At 43.0% G+C, this 15,807-nt stretch overlaps 1 non-coding gene across 1 annotated transcript; it reads right to left on the minus strand.

Annotated features, from left to right (window-relative positions):
- Positions 1-12,474: 12,474 nt before the first annotated feature.
- Positions 12,475-12,548, minus strand: trnai-aau (transfer RNA isoleucine (anticodon AAU)). The gene has a single exon. It is a non-coding gene; the product is annotated as a tRNA-Ile (tRNA).
- Positions 12,549-15,807: the final 3,259 nt, after the last annotated feature.

The following is a 15,807-nucleotide window of genomic DNA, read 5'->3' on the forward strand; positions in this document are numbered from 1 at the left end:
TTTTTTCTCCAAAGTGTTTTTATTAAACATCTTATCAAACACAAGATACACTTTACAATACATTTTCTTTTTATGTTAACCAACCCACCCAAGAACAATACCCACCTGTTGCACCAATATACATTAAATAAAAAAAATAAAAAAAACATCATTAACATGTTGTAGAGAAGAGAGCACAAGTATATTACTCCTCTGAGATTGAGATTAGAGAGGGATCCACCTTCCTAATTTGGTCCAGGACCAGTTGCCAGATATCAAAAAATTTATAGGCACAGCCTGCTGTAGTGTACCTTATTTTTTCCATGGTCAGATTGTATAAAAGATCAATGAGCCACATTTTAAAAGTTGGAGGGGATTTGTCTTTCCATTTAAGCAGTATCCGCCGTCGAGCTAAAAGAGTAGTAAATGCTATGAGGCTTTTGTTGTTTTGATTTAAGTGAAGATGCTGCGGTACAATGCCGAATACAGAGATCATAGCATCAGGCTCTATGACTGTCCCCAATGTGTCGGAAATAAATTTAAATACAGACTTCCAAAAATGTTCAAGTTTTGGACAAAGCCAAAACATGTGAGACAGAGTGCCTGGTTCGGCTTCACATCTATCACAGTGAGGATCTGTGTCTAATTTAAATTTTTCCAGTTTTACTTTAGACCAATGCAATCTATGAACAACTTTAAATTGAATCACTCGATGTCTTTGACATATTGAAGATGAATGAATATTTTTCAATATAAATTCCCATACATCCTCAGAGATTCCTATAGCCAGTTCCTCTTCCCACACTCTTTTCACATGAGCCAGAGGTCCCATATTATGAGTATTCATTGTACTATAGATTTTACCAATGACCCCCTTGGAGTATGGGTTCACTTTTAGAACAGTCTCAAGAAGTGACTCAGGTGGTAATGAGGGGAAGTGACTAACAGATGATGCGACAAAACTGCGAAGTTGAAGATATTTAAAGAAGTGCGTGTTGGGAATTTAGAATTTAGTTTTCACTTGCTGAAAGGTTGCAAAAGTGCCTTCAATATACATATCCTTTAGTACCCTAAAACCATTTACATACCAGGCATAAAAAGAATCATCTGTAATAGAAGGCGTAAACATGTGATTTCTTACTATGGGAGCATAGACTGATACATTGTTAAGTGAAAAATGTCTTCTAAACTGTCCCCATATTTTGAAGGAGTGCTTAACCACTATTGGATGAGGTGATGGCAATGTTGAGCAGAGTAATGCATGCAAAGAAGCAGGATGGCATGACAAATTCTCAAGGGACAGCCACTTAGGACCACCAGTATGCGAATTAAACCAGTATAACATAGAACGAGCATTGGCTGCCCAATAATAGTACTGAAAATTGGGTAATGATAGTCCTCCATGCTCTCGATGTCGCTGCAGAACACTTTTACGGATGCGTGCATTTTTCCCATTCCATATAAAAGCTGATATCAGCTTGTCTATCAGTAGGAAAAACGATTTGGTTAAAAATATCGGGATACACTGAAACAAATATAGAAATGTAGGTAGGATGTTCATCTTGATGGTGTTTATCCTGCCTCCTAGTGATAGCGGTAATGTACCCCAACGCTCAAGGTCTTGTTTTATAGAATCTATCAATGGAACAAAATTTGTTTTATAGAGGTTCTTGTAATTATTAGTAACCCATATACCTAAATACTTAAATTTGTCTTTACTCAATTTAAATGGTAAGGAGTTAAATGTAATAAGTCTGGCTGCAGTGTTAATCGGCATAAGTTCACTTTTTTGCATGTTTATTTTATATCCTGATATTTTCCCAAAACTACCAAGTAATGACAGTAGATGAGGCAGGGTCTTAAGCGGCTCAGACACAAACAAGAGGGTGTCATCCGCATAAAGGGACACTTTATGTTCGGATTCACCCCTCAATATACCTTTAATGGTATTGTCGGACCGTATTGCCACTGCCAGGGGCTCAATCATCTGTGCAAATAATGAGGGGGATAATGGGCAACCCTGTCTAGTCCCACGGCCCAATTGGAAAAAGGATGATTGTGGCAGCGGGGGCGTGGTCAAGCGCCCGTCTGGGAGAGGAAAGCGGTAAGGGCGCTTACACTTGAGCTAAATTATGCCTAACACCTGTCTCTAATTCCAGTGAGCACGAGGAGAGCGGCATAAAAGCAGACTCCGAGCCTCCAGTCGAGAGAGAGAGCTCAAAAAGCAACTCAGTGTGCCATATGTTTGAGTCTGTGCTATTTGTAAGACAGCAATTAAAAAGCCTACCTTCAGTGATTTGAACCCCGTTTCCTGTGTCCTCCTTGAACATCCTTCCTGTAACGTTGCTACACTGGTGCCGAAACCCGGGAATTTTTACTTTCCAAGCATGGAGCAAAGTCGCCCCATAGAGTCCTCCCAGCTGGCAGAAGTCCTCCAGTCCCTTGCGACGCTGCATCAAGGCCACCAGCAATCCCTGCTTGAGCTCCGGCAGGACCAAGATCGTCGGTTTTTCGAGATCATGAAGTTAGAGAAGTCCGATCGCCTGTTCGCATTTGCTCAACGGCTCCGGGACGCCTGTCGGCGGTGGCTGCTCACGGGGGACCGCGACGTCGAGGGAGTCATCGATCAGGTGGTGCTGGAACAATTCGCGCAACGGCTGCCCAGGAGAACGGCGGAGTGGGTCCAGTGCCACCGCCCAGCGTCGCTGGAGGAAGCTGTTCGGCTGGCGGAGGACCATTTGGCGGCAATCCTGAGGGCGGACGAGCCTTCTTCTTCTCTCTCTCTTGCCCCTTCCCTTGTGTCTCCACCCCCCTCCTCCCCCTCCCCTGTGTTTTCTCATTCGGGCTTGAGCATACCGGATTCCGGTAAGGATCAGGGGGGGGGGTATTTACCAAGCTTTGCTGGATACCGGCTGCAATCAGACCACCATCCACCAACGCTTGGTTCAACCCGGGGCTTTGGGTTTAGCTAAACTGGTGAGGGTGAGGTGTGTGCATGGGGATGTTCACAAGTATCCCATGGTGACTTTGGCGATTAAATTCAGGGGAAGAAACCATAGTGTGGAGGCAGCGGTTAGTTCCCGCCTCACCCATCCGCTAATCTTGGGTACTGATTGGCTGAATTGTAAAGATATTTTAGAGGGTATTTGTGCGGATGGGTCCTGCATAAAGAGGTGTGCGGTGTGCGATGCTCTGGCAGGGGAGGCGGAGCCGGGGCCGTCCTCGGCTGCTCGGAATGACGAGGGAAGGGGCGAGGTGGCCACCCCTCCTCTCAGGGAATTCCCTGAGGGGGACTTCCCTCTAGAGAAGTCGCGGGACAAAACCCTTAAACATGCTCTTGACCAAGTGAGAGTAATTGATGGTCAACAGCTCCGGCCGGGCATCGCCATTGCATACCCATATTTTGCCATGATTAGAGATCGGTTATATAGAGTGACGCAGGATGCTCAAACAAAGGAGGAAGTGACACAATTATTGATCCCACGGAGCCGCCGGGAAATGGTTTTCCAGGCGGCTCACTATAATCCTATGGCCGGTCACCTAGGGGAACGGAAAACACTTCTCCGTCTAATAGCCCGTTTCTGTTGGCCGGGCATTGGCGGTGACATCCACAGGTGGTCTGCGGTGTGCCGTGAATGTCAGCTGGTAAACCCACCGGCCACCCCAAAAGCGCCATTGCATCCTCTACCATTAATCGAGATCCCCTTCGAAAGAATTGGGATGGACCTCGTCGGGCCATTAGAACGGTCAGCACGCGGACATCGCTTCGTGTTAGTCCTAGTGGATTACGCGACGCGATATCCGGAAGCAGTGCCTCTGAGCAACATCTCCGCACGTAGTGTTGCAGGGGCACTCTTCAAGATAATCTCCCGGGTGGGGATTCCGAAAGAAATCCTCACCGATCAAGGCACGACTTTTATGTCACGAACACTTCGCAAACTTTATGAGCTCTTGGGCATTAAATCGATTCGCACTAGCGTTTACCATCTGAAGACTGATGGCCTAGTGGAACGGTTTAATAAAACGCTCAAGAACATGATTCGTAAATTCGTACACGATGATGCTAGTAATTGGGATAAGTGGCTAGACCCCCTGTTATTTGCAGTACGAGAGGTCCCCCAAGCCTCCACAGGGTTCTCCCCGTTTGAGCTGCTGTACGGGCGACGCCCACGCGGTGTCCTTGACGTCATCCGCGAAGCTTGGGAGGAGGGACCTTCTAATAGCAAAAATGAAATTCAGTTCGTTCTCGATCTTAGAGCAAAACTCCACACACTGGGGCGACTAACACAGGAGAATTTGCTCCAAGCTCAAGAACGCCAACGCCGGCTGTATGACAGGGGTGCTCGGCTACGGGAATTTGCACCGGGAGATAAGGTACTCGTATTACTCCCAACATCGAGCTCTAAATTACTCCCCAAGTGGCAAGGACCCTTTGAGGCGAGTGGGGGATCTCGATTATGAAGTTAAACGTGCCGATAGAGGGGGCGCACGTCAAATTTATCACCTCAACCTCCTGAAATTGTGGAGGGAGGAGGCGGCCTCTGTGACGTTGGCCACGGTAGTTCGGAGCTCAGACCGGAGGTAAACAAAAACTGCAATCTTAACACTCCGGTTACTTGTGGAGACCACCTCTCACCGCGTCAACTCACAGAGGTTTCCAAATTACAAAAGGAATTTGCGGATGTGTTTTCCCCTCTACCGGGCCGTACAGACATCATACAGCACCACATCGAGACCGAGCTGGGCGTGGTGGTGCGTTGCCGCCCCTATCGCTTACCCGAACATAAAAAGAAAATAGTACGGGAGGAATTAGATGCGATGCTTGATATGGGCGTAATAGAGGAATCCCACAGTGATTGGTCCAGCCCATTTGTTCTTGTTCCCAAGTGTGATGGGTCTGTTCGATTCTGTATGGATTACAGAAAAGTCAACGCGGTGTCTAAATTTGACGTGTATCCAATGCCCCTTGTTGATGAACTGCTCGATCGGTTAGGTACTGCTCGATTTTAGTCGACCTTAGATTTAACAAAGGGTTATTGGCAGATCCCCTTGACACCAATGTCCCGTGAGAAAACAGGCCGCTGCCTATTTAGATGATATTATCATTTATAGCAATGATTGACAGCGGCACATGCAACATCTGAGGGCCGTCCTGAAATCGCTGCAGCGGGCGGGGCTCACGGCAAACCCTAAGAAGTGCGCGATTGGGCGTGTGGAGGTACGGTATCTGGGGTTCCACTTGGGGCATGGCCAGGTGCGTCCCCAAATTGACAAAACCGCGGCGATTGCGACTTGCCCTAGACCCAAGACCAAAAAGGGGGTGAGGCAATTCCTGGGGCTGGCTGGCTATTATAGGAGGTTTGTGCCTAATTATTTGGACGTCACCAGCCCGCTGACTGACCTCACTAAAAAGGGGGCTCCAGATCCGGTCCAATGGTCGGAGCAGTGCCAACAGGCGTTTATGCAGATTAAAGCTGCACTTTGTGGGGGGCCGCTTCTTCATGCACCTGATTTCTCTCTCCCTTTTGTATTACAGACGGACGCTTCAGACAGAGGGTTGGGGGCCGTACTCTTGCAGGTGGTGGAGGGGGAGGAGCGCCCGGTGCTGTACATTAGCCGTAAGCTCTCCTTAAGGGAGACTAAGTACAGCACCGTGGAAAAGGAGTGTTTGGCCATCAAGTGGGCGGTCCTCACCCTCCGTTACTACCTGCTGGGGTGGGCCTTCACCCTCTGCTCGGATCACGCCCCACTGCAGTGGCTCCATCGCATGAAAGATACTAACGCCCGGATCACCTGTTGGTATCTGGCCCTCCAGCCCTTTAAATTCAAGGTGGTCCACAGACCGGGGGTGCAGATGGCTGTCGCCGACTTTCTCTCCAGAAATGGGGGGGGAGTGATAGACAGGCCGGATGGCGGCCCCGGCCTGAGTCGGGCGGTGGGGGTATGTGGCAGTGGGGCGTGGTCAAGCGCCCGTCTGGGAGAGGAAAGCGGTAAGAGCGCTTACACTTGAGCTAAATTATGCCTAACACCTGTCTCTAATTCCAGTGAGCACGAGGAGAGCGGCATAAAAGCAGACTCCGAGCCTCCAGTCGAGAGAGAGAGCCCAAAAAGCAACTCAGTGTGCCATATGTTTGAGTCTGTGCTATTTGTAAGACAGCAATTAAAAAGCCTACCTTCAGTGATTTGAACCCCGTTTCCTGTGTCCTCCTTGACCATCCTTCCTGTAACATTGCTACAATGATATATTATTATTTGTCCGAATTGCTGCTACAGGAGAGGAATATAAAACATTAATCCACGAAATGAATTTGGCACCAAAGCCAAATTTCTTCAATGTATAGAAGAGGTAGTCCCATTCCAACCCATCAAATGCTTTTTCAGCATCAAGTGACAGAAGCACCTCAGGTATATCGGGTGGAGTGGTACAATGGAGGACATTCAAAAGTTTGCGTATATTATAGAATGAATAGCGATTTTTGATAAAGCCAGTCTGGTCATCAGACACTATTGAAGGTATAACAATCTCTAATCGACATGCTAAAAGTTTGGCAAATATTTTACTATCAACGTTTAACAATGAAATAGGTCGGTATGAGCTACAATCTAATTTACTTTTACCCTTTTTATGAATTAAAGAAATAACTGCTTGTCTCATGGTTTCTGGAAACGACCCTGAGATGGAGGACTCATCATAGACAGCGAGTAAGATAGGGGAAAGTTCTGAGGAGAATTTCTTGAAAAATTAGCTCGGAAAGCCATCTGGCCCGGCGATTTTCCACTTTGCATGGTTGCAATTGCTTTCAATATTTCGGCCTTTGAAAATGGTCTTTCCAAATCTGAGGCATATTGTTCATCAATAGTGGGTAGAGTAAATTTGCTAAAGAATGAATCAAACAGTACCTCATTTCTACTGGATTCAGATGTATATAATTGCGAATAATACTACATAAATCTATTATTAATCTCTAATGGATCAGTTAATTTTTTGTCGTGTCCATCAATAATTTTGAGGAGTGACTGGTCGACACTTTGTTGCCGTAATTGATGAGCTAAGATTTTTCCTATTTTTTCTCCGTGTTCATAAGACTTGTGTCTGGATTTATTCAAAAGGTTCTCAATAAGTTTCGTAGACAACAGATTGAATTCTGTTTGAAGAGCCAGTCGTTCCTTAAATAAATCAACTCATGGTGAGAGTGAGAGAACCCCATCGATTTGCAGGATATCACTTTCTATCTTTTTAAGCCTTTCCTGTTGTTTTTTCTTTACACAGGCACTATACGATATGATATGGCCTCTGAGATAAGCTTTTAACGTTTCCCAGATTAGACAGTAGGACACCCCTGGGGTCCGGTTATGCTCTAAAAACTCATGTATTTCCTTAGAAATAAATTTAACAAACTCTGTATCCGAGAGAAGTAATGTATTAAATCGCCACGGCCGATATCCACTGCTTATAGTCGGCAAGTTTAAAGTAATTAACAGCGGTGCATGGTCTGATATCAATATTGCCTGGTATTCACATTTACTGACTAGTGAACGTAAACTATTATCAACAAAAAATAATCGATCACGAGAATATGTTTTGTGAACCGGTGAATAGAAGGAGTAGCATCTGCGCCCAGGATTCTGAAAGCGCCAAACATCAGTTATTCCATAAGTTTTAAGAAGCTGATTAAGTACTACTGTTGAGCGAGTTAGTTGCATGGTTTTAGGTAAAATACGATCCAGTGAGGGCGACAGTACACAATTAATATCTCCTCCTAATATGACATGATGCGTATCTATATCAGGTATTCGAGAGAAGAGGCTGGTAAAAAATGCACTATCATCCCAGTTAGGTGCGTACACATTCGCTAGAACTACTGGGGTACTGTTCAGTCTACCCAGCAGAGTCGGTATCTACTTTTGACACTACAAACGGGATAGTCTTTTTGATCAAAATAGCCGTTCCCCTAGATTTAGAATGAAAAATAGAGTGAAAAATGTGTCCCACCCATCCCCCTCTAAGTCTAAAATGGTCAGATGTGTTCAAATGGGTTTCTTGCAGGAAGGCAATATCTGCATTCAACTCCTTAAGGTGTGAGAGTACTTTTCGACGTTTCACTGGGTGATTTAAAGATTTAACATTCCAACTAACCAAGTTTATCTGGCAAGTACCTGATACATCAATGTGAGCGTTCATTTATATTAGTGTTAAGTATTTATAAATTGTAGTAATACGGATCCAGCTTAAGTAACATTTGTGCCACGTAACCAGAAGAGAGTCCCTCCACTAATCCAGAGTTAGCAAAACAAAAAACAGAAGCAATCAATTTGGTGCAACAGTAACTTCCCCGTTCACCAGCTAGAACATGGTGAAAAAATAACCCCTTGCAAATAACAAATCCACACATAAAGTGCTTTTTTAAAAAGCTCTAGCTATGCAGCTTGCTCTGCACAGATATGTTAAAATATATTTTAATATAACCCCAGTATTTCAAATTAAATATAAAAATAAAGGAAGAGTGGTGCTTTTTATCTTCTAGTAGACCTTAAAAAATGTAAAATGTTTTTACAGCAAAATGTTGTCCTTAACATATGCCATGGCTGCCGCTGCATCTTGAAACTGCCTATCTGTCCCGTTATACGTAATCCGAAATCGGGCTGGATGTAGGAGACCATAGCAGACCCCCTCTTGTCCTCGAAGTAATTTACGGACCTCGTTAAATGCCGATCTGGCGCGGGCTACACTCGGTGGATAATCAGGAAAGATGAGAATGGTTGAGCCGTTGTGTTGTAGCGGGCCGGATTCCCGTGCGAGGCGGAGGATTTCGACACAATCTTGATAGTAGTGTAATTTTGCTATAATCGCTCTTGGTTTACCATCCATCCGCTCAGCCTGTAAAGTCGCGGTGGGATCTGTCAATCAGCGCGTCTTTATCCATTTTAAGGACTTTTTAATCAGCTTTGAAACAGAAGCAGGGGTGCTGGAGCCATCTTCCTCAGCTACATTCAAAATACGGATATTTGACCTCCGCATTCGACCTTCCATGTCCAAACATTTCTCCTGTAGATTTTGAACATTTTCCTCCAGCTTAGCGACAGAGTTTTGTAGCTCCGTGATATCATCCGAGCATCCTGAGAGTCCTCTTTCCATGTCCGACACAGTTGTTCTAATCACTTCCAGGTCTGACCGAAAAGCCGATGTGTTGTTAGCTATCTCCTGTCTAACTGCTTGTAGCTCCGATCTAACTCCCTCAAACTCTTTAGCCATGATTGACTTTAACTCGGTTTGGAAGAGCATGGTCATCTCCGTTTTTATAGAGGACAATAACTCTTCCTTCATCTCCTTCATCATATCTATCTGTTCTCCACTTTGCTGAGCTTGTTCAGTAATCTCGGGTGTTGTGTTAGCGTTACTAACGCTCGGTGTGTCGGTGCTCATCTTGTTAGCAGAGGCCTTACCCGAATATTTGTATTTACGCAGGTTGCTCGCCATTTACATATATCAGTGAATAAATCGTCTTCGAAGATGCAGGGCAGTCTAAGATAGTCTTTTTGTGTCACACAGTTGACCAAAGCACCATTTAAAAGGGTAAAAAATATAGTTTTGTGCAGAGCTCTCTAAACTTGCAACCTACTCCATTACCTGCTCGCTAGCGAGGGGGGCTAACCTACTTGACCACAAAACTCACATATGATTTAGGATCACTGCCTTGTGAGACTCCTTGGACATGGTCTTTCTGACCATTGGAAGGGCCCATGGCCCACTCCAAAAGGAAACAAACAAGAGTGGTTTGGTACCTCTGGGCTGCACAGCTGAGGAACAACAAAAATTTAAGAAAGGCACGTTGCCCATCTACCAGGAGGGGAATTAACTCAAATGGTAGAGCGCTTACTTAGCATGCGAGAGGTAGCGGGATCGATTCCTGCATTCTCCATGAGGATGTTTGCTTTTTAGGAACTCTTCTCTAATATCAGACCTGGTCATCACAATTTGAATGTGATAGCCCTGGCCAGCAGAGTTGGTATATTTTCACTTCTGTAGATTTGGAGTCTCGCAGCTTTACAAAAGTCCTTCTGATTGGGTCCTTTGCACCTTTTGGCACAAAAGTCACAGAAGGTCCCGCCGAGATCTTAACTGGTATCTCTGGATTCTGGGGCCAGAGTGCTAACCTTATTTCCTCATGGATTTCCATGAGGCTACCCTGCAAATTAGAGCTCAGCAGAAGAGAGATTCAGAACAAAAGTCTGCTGTATGCAGCAACACTGCACGAGGGAACTTTCTCTTTTACGTGTTCTTCACTAATTTTACAGATCTGGGCATCAAATTATGTTTTTGATACATTATATTATATTACATTACATTTATTGATTTAGAAGGTGCTTTTATGCAAAGCGGCTTATAATAGAGGTGAAGGGGGAAGGTCAAAAATCCCTTGTCTCTTCAGTTATATCGATACATATATAAAGATGTATTGATCACTTTGTATCTATATTCTGTTGCTTAAACTTCTTTAATAAAGTGATGAATTAACTATATGCATTCGCACATAATCAATTTTATTTTTCTTATGCATAACTGAAATATACTTCGAATCATATGTGTGTTAAGAGTTAATTTTTGATTTCATGCACATTCCTTGAAGCCTCTCTCTCTGTTCTGCACGGAGGCTGACTTGAAGGTCGTCTTGGGAATAAGCTTGAGATGAGACACCAGGGGAATGTTAAACATATGTTCCAGATGTATTCTGTGGTTGATTTTTACCTGTCCATGACTAATTATATGATTTAAAATCCTATGTAATAGCACTTGAATAAGTAGAAGTGTAAATTTTCTCTTATTATTTCTTTCCTCTCCTTTGCCTGAGGGGTGAATATTTCTTATCTCACTGTTTTGGTTAAAATGACCTGATAAATGTGCGCTCTTGTTCCCTTAGTGCGCAGAGAAACACTGTCGTTCGTCAGTGTTTCGTGTGTGTGTATTGACCTTCTACCCAGGTTTTGAACCCAGGGAGACACAGCAGGCAGACTCGAAGACGCCCGAGACCATCTGCGAGGTCACTTCAGATGTAAATCTCGAGCCAGGACAACAATTGCGCTGATTAATGTTGATGTGCTATAGCTATCTATATGTTGTGACTTTATGCTCTGTTAGCCAATCAGGAGTTAAATAATAGAATATACGTCCTTGCAAATGGTATAATTGATGTAAAATTTTGTGTAAGGTATGAGTTAGCTTTCGATCTCCTCGTGAGACTTTGCCTCTGGCTGTACCAATTTCACTGCAAACTATTCTTCAGTAAATTTTGGATTCTTTGATTGAACTTCTGACTCCTGGTTTTCTTTCTCCATATCTCATCTGGGCCATAACTATTATACCCCTAACAGAGGAATAACACAACATAAGCGATTCATCTTAAGGAGACAATAATACAAAAAGTGCTGCATTCCAAATTTTCAATTGTATCAGAAAAATACTATGCATGAGAGATTAGAGTTCAGAAAGAGCAATATATGTAGATATTTTTTTATATAAGTATATGGAGAAATGCTCATGGACCTGGCAACCTGAGTATTTCAGCAGGAGATTTGGAGGATCACTGCTTTTGAAAAGTACTTTTGATTGGGTCAGCGCTTTATTCAAAGAGGGTCCCACCAAGATTTGAAAAGTACTTTTGATTGGGTCCTCCGAACTGTCGGTGCAAAAGTCAAAGAATGTCCCATGGAGATTTGAACTCAGATCATTGGATTCAGAGTGCTAACCATTACACCATGGAACCGACATTAATTGTATGCACTCTCCTGGGTTTGGAAAAAAAACATGTTTTGTTGAAATTGGCAAGAGAAAGGCATATTTTAGGCCTCTTGATGGGGATTTCAACAGCCAAACTCTGTGTTTGGCCACAAGACCCTAAGGAGAAAATGCTTGCTTGGTTGTAAAAACATGTTTTGTTGAAATTGGCAAGAGAAAGGCATATTTTAGGCCTCTTGATGGGGATTTCAACAGCCAAACTCTGTGTTTGGCCACAAGATGCTAAGGAGGTTCTGCCAGGATTTGAACTCAGCTTGTTAACATAACATAACATTTATCGCCAATAACTCCTAACAAAATTGTGAATGACAATTTTGCTTCATATGAACTCTGTGTTTGGCCACAAGACCCTAAGGAGAAAATGCTTGCTTGGTTGTAAAAATATGTTTTGTTGAAATTGGCAAGAGAAAGGCATATTTTATGCCTCTTGATGGGGATTTCCACAGCCAAACTCTGTGTTTGGAAACAAGACCCTAAGGAGTTTCTGCCAGGATTTGAACTCAGCTTGTTGGATTCAAAATGCAATGTGCTAACCAATACACCATCTGCATTTACTGCTGAAAAGAAGTTGCGAGTATTATTGCTGTTTGGTAAGGAGTTTGAAACAGGCCATGGGCAGACTGTATCTAAGCGGTGATCTTTGGTTTATCAGTCTAATGCTTTCCTAACTTTTCTAGAGAGATTCAGAACAAAAGTCACCCTGGCCAATATGGGGCTCAAACCCTCGACCTTGGCATTATTAGCACCACACTCTAACCAACTGAGCTAACCAGCCTTGTCTTGTATTTATCACTGCCCATTTTTACAGAAAATGCTTGCTTGGTTGTAATGCTGACATTAAGACTTTGCACGCCATGGGATCAAGTTTGAAGATCTAAGTGCAAGGACAAGTTATTCTTGGATTTGAACACGAGACACTTTTGCACCCAAATCCAAAATCATAACTCTAGCCCCACCAGCCACCTTGCAATGTCTGCTCTCTTAAGAAAGGTCTACACAAACCTCATTAGGTTCTGATGCTCAGCATGGCATGCCAACATACACTTATTTTCAGTCATACAAGTACTGCTCTTCTCTACATTAATGGGGAAATAGAGATATCCTCAAAAGACTTTGGCAAGCATAAAATGGAATAACATTTATCGCCAATAACTCCTAACAAAATTGCGAATGACAATTTTGCTTCACATGTTCCATTTCTCATGTAGTGCTCATAGTCATCTGCATCTATTGCTTTCTCTTAAGGCAAATTGAATGTGTACTGAAGTTTCCTTGGAAAAACTTACCATGTCACATTCTTCATGGGGGCTGACCTACTTGACCACAAAACTCACATATGATTTAGGATCACTGCCTTGCGGGACTCCTTGGACATGGTCTTTCTGACCATTCGAAGGGCCAATGGCCAACTCCAAAAGGAAACAAACAAGAGTGGTTTGGTACCTCTGGGCTGCACAGCTGAGGAACAACAAAAATTAAATAAAGGCCCTTTGCACATCTACCAGGAGGGGAATTAGGTCAAATGGTAGAGCGCTCGCTTAGCATGCGAGAGGTAGCGGTGTAACAGTTAAATGTTACTTATTGTGTTATTCTACTTCCCACCATTAGGGGACACCATTGGTCCTCTATGTTTAGTTAAATACCGGTAGGGATTAGAAGAAGGGAGGGCTGTTTGGTAAAGAGGAAAGCATGGCTTCCCTCTGGTAACCTTACCTTTACTGATGTCCTGATTGGGACACTTACCGTTTTTTTCCTCAATCAAAAAGGACTCCTTTTACCTACCTTTTTTTTTTTTACCATTGATGCTTTTTCCTACTACATGGTACATGTTGGGAATAGAAGGGAGTAATCTACCTTTATAATATCTCATTGGCCTTGAGTCATCGAAACGTGATATTAATCAAGAGGATAAGAACTGTTTTCTACTTGTGTCTGGAATGCTGTGTGGAGTATTGAATCTGGTCTGGACTATTACCAAAGATTCAATAACTATATACATCTACATCATCTAGAAGGGTTCTTCTTTCACCTATGGACTGTGGCTTACAAGTATTACCACATTCGTTGCATCCAACATTACACACTCATATCATCATGACTATTCATTTTGTATATATATATATATATATATTTGTTTGTTGAGGACTTTGTATTATTGGATTATGGTATGTTAATTTGTTTCAGGTTTATTATTGTGCAATTCACTATTGTTCTTTTATCATAATATATCTCTACGAAGAAAATCAGTTTTCTGTCCTATTGTTTTTTTTGACATAAACCAGTTTAATGATTGTGATAAGTTGGTATGCAGATCCCTCCCCAAAAGACTTTCAGATTTATAGTAAACTTTACTCCTAGAAGTATGAGTTTGTTATAGCGGGATCGATGCCCGCATTCTACACTCAAAAGTCTACACTTAAAGATCTAAGGGCAAGGACAAGTTATTCTTGGATTTGAACATGAGACACTTTTGCACCCAAATCCAAAATCATAACTCTAGCCCCACCAGCCACCTTGCAATGTCTGCTCTCTTAAGAAAGGCCTACACAAACCTCATTAGATTCTGATGCTCAGCATGGCATGCCAACGTACACTTATTTTCAGTCATACAAGTACTGCTCTTATCTACATTAATGGGGAAATAGAGATATCCTCAAAAGACTTTGGCAAGCATAAAATGGAATAACATTTATCGCCAATAACTCCTAACAAAATTGCGAATGACAATTTTGCTTCATGTGTTCTGTTACGGAAAAATTCAGTATTATTATATTTATTTGTTCCCAAACTGTTAATTTCATTTAATCATGTGTTTCTGTGAGGGCGTCCAGCAGCTGAAGCAGGACAGGAAAGAACAAACGTAATAAAACCAGATGGGCCAGGAAGATAGACACCTAGAGCCCGAGAAGTGACCTTTTCAGGAGAATACAGGGGGTCGTTTAATAATAAAATGAAGTCCCATGCCCCCCTCCTGAGAGAAGCAGGAGGTAATTTAGGTCGTAAATGAAGGCCTTTTTTTGGCTTCTCAGGGACAAAGAAACAGTTTGACCTGCCCTGGGGGGGGGGGGTAGAAACCATCCCAAACCAGTTTAAAGATATGGGATATCTAGAAACTGGGTGGGAGGGGTTACAATGTCGGAGAATTGTATAAAATATCCATGTTTTGTTGAGTCTAACAGGCATTCTGTTTCGAAACTGGGTAGCTGCGGTTTGTGAAAAGAATCCTCAGAAGAATAAACCTTTTCTCTTTATTACAATTTGCCTCCTGAAAGTTTTCTTACACTTTTGATGCTGTTTTTATTAACCTCTGAAAATTGCTATTACAACTGGTGTCAGAAGTGTCGGATCCCGTGCGGAATCTTCTTCTCCTGGTCCTGAGAACGGATTTGACGGAAGTGCACAACCCCGGCAGCACCAGGTGGCCGGTCTCATACCTCGACGGTTTGAGATAGAACTCAACAGGTTAAGGGAGAGAGAGCCAATACCCGCATTCAGGACCAAGGGAAGAACTCCCACCAGGATCAAAAAGAATCCGCGGCAATTACAGAAAAGCATCTCTGGGTAAGAAACGGCAAATTGTTTCATTGATGTTAACTCTTTCCCCGCCAGCGTTTTTAAAAAAATTTGCCAGCCACCGCCAGGGTTTTTGACGATTTTCGCTAAAGTTTAATGGCCCGCAGAATATTTTCTTCCATGAATATATGAAGATGCTATATATCAAAATAAAGATCTGAGCCTCTGCTTTTAGGCAAAAAAAAAAAAAGATTTTATTTTATCTTCATTTGTTCTTTTTTTATTGCCACTTGAACAGAGGTAGATTTTGTCAAAAACAACATTTCGGACAAAAAGCTGAGAAAAAGGCATTTTTATCAAACAAGTGCTTTAGTATTAGTATGGCGTTCCACTTCACGTTTGAGACGATCGCAGTCTGTTTCTTTGATAAAAGTGTTGCGTACTCTTTCAAAACATGCATGCGGGTCTTCCATACCGTATACCACCTAAAACACGGATACCCGGAAAATTCCGTGTTTGGC

Source organism: Xyrauchen texanus, chromosome 21, assembly GCF_025860055.1.
Source record: "Xyrauchen texanus isolate HMW12.3.18 chromosome 21, RBS_HiC_50CHRs, whole genome shotgun sequence".
In the NCBI taxonomy this organism is placed as follows: Eukaryota; Metazoa; Chordata; class Actinopteri; order Cypriniformes; family Catostomidae; genus Xyrauchen; species Xyrauchen texanus.